This window comes from Natator depressus, chromosome 2, assembly GCF_965152275.1.
Source record: "Natator depressus isolate rNatDep1 chromosome 2, rNatDep2.hap1, whole genome shotgun sequence".
Taxonomy (NCBI): domain Eukaryota; kingdom Metazoa; phylum Chordata; order Testudines; family Cheloniidae; genus Natator; species Natator depressus.
The window spans coordinates 90269917-90275916 of record NC_134235.1 but is presented as its reverse complement, the minus strand read 5'-3'; positions in this window follow the sequence as shown (position 1 = coordinate 90275916).

Sequence of the window (6000 nt, the reverse complement as noted above, 5' to 3'; positions counted from 1 at the left end):
TGGAATGGGTTACCTAGGGAGGTGGTGGAATCTCCTTCCTTAAAGGTTTTTCAGGTCAGGCTTGACAAAGCCCTGGCTGGGATGATTTAGTTGGGGATTGGTCCTGCTTTGAGCAGGGGGTTGGACTAGATGACCTCCTGAGGTCCCTTCCAATCCTCATATTCTATTATTCTAACTGTCATCTCTACTCTGTCCAGCCTTATGTCTGTTTCATTTAATGCAGCTGCTTCTGGACAGAGTAATGCGGTTAATACACTGGTTTGATATACATTCACTTTGGTACCAAATGTAATGGTTTTTAATCAGTCCATAATTCATCAACATCTGTGCTGCACTTGTAGCTAAAGCACCTCTCTTTTTAACCTCATCCTTGATGGAATCAGCAGCACAGATCAAACGTCTTAGTTCCACATACAATTTTACTTGTTCTACCATTTCACCTCTGCCACATTTCAACACAGTCCCTTTTCCAAGATACTACCGCTTCAACATCTTGGCATTTATTGTAAGTCCAGATCAACCACACCCCAATTTTCCAAGGTAGTGATGAGTACCATAATCAATTCAAACATGTCTGCCAGTTGTACAATGTCATCTGCCTAAACTAAAGAGCTTAACTCTAGATCACCCAATGACATGCCCTCCAATTTATCTACTGCTCTTAATGTCCAATTTAAGACTATGCTGACAAGTGATGGCGATTCCATGCCTTCTTGTCTTACAGCAAACTTTGATTTGAACCAGTTGCTTAAATTTTTCCTCCAATTCTTACAGCATTTTCAAGATCAAATTTGGCTCCATCTGCACCCATCTTTTTCTTGGACTTTAATCTCAGTCTGTCATTAGCAGTTCATAATCACTGCCACATTCAGCACTTCTCTAGACTAAGATCCAACAGTGACCTTGTATGTCTTTTACTGATGAGGTTAATCTGATTTTTAGTTTGACCATATGGTGAGTTCCAGGTAACCTTTGTGCATATCTGTATGAGGAGATACAGTACTGCAATCAACACATTGTGCATTTTACAGCAAGTTCTTAATTTTTCCCCCATTATCATTTGATGTCCCAATGATCCCGATTATTTTTTGCTTTTGTTTACGGAAAACAAAAAATATGCACATGAAAAATTCAAAATGACATTTTGAAATTCCAAAATCTGAAACTTTACAACATTTCCCACAAACTGGAAATTTGGAAAATATCTGTCTTTGTTCCAAATCAGAATAAAAATAAATTTTTAAATGTCAACATTTCTCAAACTGGAAATTCAGAGTTTCAACCAGCTCTAAGTATCATGTCCTTTCTCCCCCTACCCACGAGACTCAAGCCTCATTCACTGAATAGTTAGTTATTCAATATTTCTTTTATCCTCCTTCAATGTGTGGCCCCAGAGTTTATTTAACACACACTATCCTAACCTGGAACTGAATACAAAATCCTTAATTTAATTATGGGTATTGTAACTGTGCCTCAGTGGGTCACAACTGAAAATACCAAATTCAGGGTAGACTACTGAGAAACAGGGCAGACACTCCCCAAGACTGGTGTTTATTCTCCCATGAGATATACCAAACCAGCAACAAAAGTAAACTTCTGTTTCACCACACTGGCTATCAAGTCATCAGACAAGCAGTTTCCTTAGGTATTCCAGTCCTCTAATCACCACCAAAAACACTAGACTTAAAAATGAGTGGTTATTTAAAACCAGTTTCATCAAACAAAGGGTTTTTCTGATCCCAAAGGGCCAGCCACATACCAAGGTCAATATACAACTCAGATCGTACCACTCCCCTGTGAGAGCTAACAATTAACTTCCACCACCAATGTTGACCCTGGGGGCATGCCATCTCTAGCCCTCTTCACAATCAAACCAGATGTTAGCACAGGTGTGGTGAGCCTGAGAAGGAGCCAGAATTTACTAATGTACATTGCCAAGATCCGCAGTAATACATCAGCTGCCTCCCACCCACTGGCAGCTCTGCTGATCAGCACCACCTGATCAGCTGTTTCATGGTGTGCAGGAGGCAGGGGGGGTGGGGAGGGGCAGCTAGAGGTTGAGCACCCCCCAGCACATTGGAAAGTTGGCGCTGGTAACTCCAGCCCTGGAGTTGGTGCCTATACAAGGAGCTGCATGTGGCTCTGGAGCCACAGGTTGGTCACCTCCATGTTAGCACAAACATTTTAGTTGTCTTGAGCCAGTGGGGGTAATCTTCACTAACCAGGCCCCAACCTGCTGAACTGGAAGCCACTGCTAACTCAACCACACATTTACATTAAAGAAAGGCAGATACTAACTCAGTAATTCCATTTGATACCATCCTTTACCAGGGGTGAAATTAGGGTTCTCTCGTAGCCTCTGATTTCTTTGTTCAAAGAACCTGAATATGGTATAAAAAAGCATGTTATCTGCCTGCTTTGCTGCATCAAGGAACTTGCGGGCAGAAACACTGTCATGTCCTCCAACATCCCTGATGAATTGCAAGGCAGCCAGCACCTGGTGCTTGGATGATAGAACCTCTACTATTTCATCATTTGCGGTAGAAAGTCTCTGCAAAGCCAAGTAACAAGACAAAATTAAAGCCATAAAGTGATTATGGAGCGGTGGGTGAAATTCTGTGGCCTGCGTTGTGCAGGAGGTCAGACTAGATGATCATAATGGTCCCTTCTGACCTAAACATCTATGAATCTATGAATGTTCATGAAACTGGGGTTGAGCTGCGGGAGGGGGCAAAGGCTCTGTCTGCAGATGCGTGCTCTGGAGTGGGGCTGAGGGGTGCAGGCTCTGGGCAGCGCTTACCTCAAGTGACTCCTGGAAGCAGCAGCACGTCCCTGCTCCGGCTCCTGTGTGGAGGTGCAGCCAGGTAGCTCTGCTGCACACTGCCAACCCCTAGTCCAGAGGCTTGAGCAGGAAAGAGGCAACATGGAGATGTTTCCAGGGCCTTTTATAGCTTCTGCCATGTAGAGGGAAATCCATTGTTTAAACAAAGCCCTCAGCACAACTAGTGGAAAATTACAGGTAAAAGATGGAGTTTGGAGTCACACGGGCAAGTCACATATCCCTGCGTGATTCCACTTAGGAACAGAAGAAGCCATTACCTATACCCCTGACAGAACATTCACAGGACAGTCCATTCAGTGTAAATGGGCATCTTCCATTGTGAGTTAAAATGTCCTTTTGATGAGCCACTTAACTTGAATAATTCCTTCACAATATGCTGGCTAAACATCTTGTTGGTGTTTCTCAGAAGCAAACACATTAGAAATACATGTATATAGAGCCAATACTCATAACTTCAGATACAAAAATGATACATGCATGCAAATAGCATAATCATATTTAGCGAATCATAACCTTTCCATAGACATCTTACATGCCACTTTTTGTACAAGATTTGTTGCAATTATATAACAGTGGTAGCTACAATGATCTACATTGTCATAGTTTAATCAGATAACATCATGGGTATTTCTATGATGCTTTTATCATACTATGTGAATACTTCAGTGGGGCTTTATACAGACACAAGGGTCTGCCTATGTGGCGCTCATAACAGGATAGAAGTCCAAGTGGGTGAAATCAGTTGCATTATTCTCACTATTTAGGTAATTAAATGCACATTATTCATTTAATTGAGACTTGCATGTTAATATTCTTTAGGCCATAGCATCCAAATATGCCAACAAATATATGAAGTATAACTTATAAAAGTAATGAAGTTTTAGTAATAAGGGACTTCACTATGACACTCTGCAATTAAATATTTGCTGAGAAGTAGATTGAAACCACCATATTTCATCTTCAGATTATGTGGTTTACAGCTTCACTAAGTACAAAGTAGGGAACTTTCGTTGTAACTTATTTTGCATTTGTCCTTGCTGAATCTTATAACTTAACTTTGCCTCTTTGTTTCATCTTATATGATCTCATTGCCTTTTCACTTTCCTTCTGAAGATCTCAGATCAGATGTCTCCTAACATCCCGTGTAGGATGTCATTATTAATATGCCCATTTACAGTGGAGGAAACATTTTTTGTTGTTTGGTTCAGTGACTTGCCCAAGGTGTCAGAATGATTTGAACAGTTACAGAACTAGTGGATGACAGGAATGCAATAGTTGCAATATATTGTAATTTTACTAACATTTTCACAGCATCGCATGAAATTCTTCTCACAAAATTAGTTCAAATGCACATAGATGTCAGAATTGTCCTCTGGGCTGAAAACAGTTTGAAGGGACAGGAAAAGATTAATGATAAACAGCAGTGTAGCAAGTTGCAGGGAGGTGATATCTTGTTGCAAGGTTCAATGACAGGTCCAATCTTAATTAACATTTACACTAATGATCTGGAGGTGTGATTAAACAGCATTAGTGAGAGCCACAGGAAATGCTACATGCTAAATCCTTTGTATTCAGTAAGTGTATCTGGGCAAGGATAGCTACAAAGGACCCAGCTATTGCTCTCTGATCCCTGGACTATACCAGTCCTGGCCCTGATGTAGATTAGAGCAGTTATGAGGCAGGTCTGATCTGTACTGGCTGGCTGTGGCCACGAAAGGGTCATCCTGCATCTGAGAATCATCAGGGCACAACAATGTTGCAGGCAATATGTTCCACCTACTAATACACCAGAGCCAGGAGTAGGGTGACCAGATAGCAAATGTGAAAAATCGGGACAGGGGTTGGTGGGTAAAAAGAGTCTATACAAGAAAAAGACCTAAAAATCAGGGCTGTCCCTATAAAAATTGGGACAATTGGTCACTCTAGTCAGAAGAGGGTTAGCATAAAGAGCCAGTTATTTGAGCTCTGTAGCACTTGAATTCTGTTGCACTAGCATCTGAAGTCTCTCCCCTACACCAGGGAACTATTATTTTGGGGGAGATATATTTTGAGGCTCCTACCAACCCTGATATTCTATTATTCTATCCCATTTTTATGGCCTCTTTATGCCACCAGAACAGCAAAAGCATCTATATCAGGGAGAGAATCTAAATCGAATGGTGGAGAGGAATTAATTAAGGTGGTATGAGTATGAGTAATGGAGTGATATGAAGATAAGAAAAAAATTAGGCTTGAATAAGGGGAAATCTCTTAAGTTTAGGCTATGGAATAGCTTCCTAAGACTGGGGGGAGGGAGGGGGAAGTTCCCTCGATGGAGACATTTAAACAAATAAGCTGGGCAGAGCCACTAAAAAAAAAAAAAAAAAAAAAAAAAAAAAAAAAATCAGCAGAAGGGAACAATCCTGAAGAGGTCTAGAGTTGAACTAGTTGACTTTTTCCTCCCCTCCCCCATCTCAAATGTCTGTTATACTGTGGTAAAATACAGCTGGCTTTGTTAAGTATGTGACATTTCAAGTGCTGAACTAGGTATCATGATCTGTTCAGTACAGTATTATCAGCCACTGCAGAAACTGCTAAAGAAGTCTAATTGTTCAAAATTATGTTCAGCTCTACATACATAGTGTTGCCACCATTGCATATGTTAACCAGATATTTGTGAATTACAAATAGGAATAGAGTAGAACCTCAGTTTCACAAACACCAATCCTACAAATAACCAGTTATACAAACCATCCCCCCCCCCCCCAAACATGAAAATAAAAGTGATGTCACTGAAGAACAAATCAACATCCCTTCATGTTCCGGTGCTTTCAGTGCATTGGAAATTACTTTGCAGTGATTTGAAGCACAATATGACAAATGCAGTGCACCATAATGCAACTTATGCATGGTACAAATTGTAATTTTAAGATGTTCAATTTTATGAACTTGTCAATTTTATTAATACCTCAATCCCAGATTGGTTTGTAAAATAGTTTTCTACTGTATTCAGTTTGCCTTCACAATCTTGGTATTTAGATGTACATTTAGTTAGTGTCTATTCTGCACATTTCTGTACACAATTGAACATCAAGTCCCAAAAGTCTGTAGTTTTTCATTATGTACAAGCGGGATATCTATATTGCTAGTTATTGATGTTAGGTATAAAAGTCTAATAC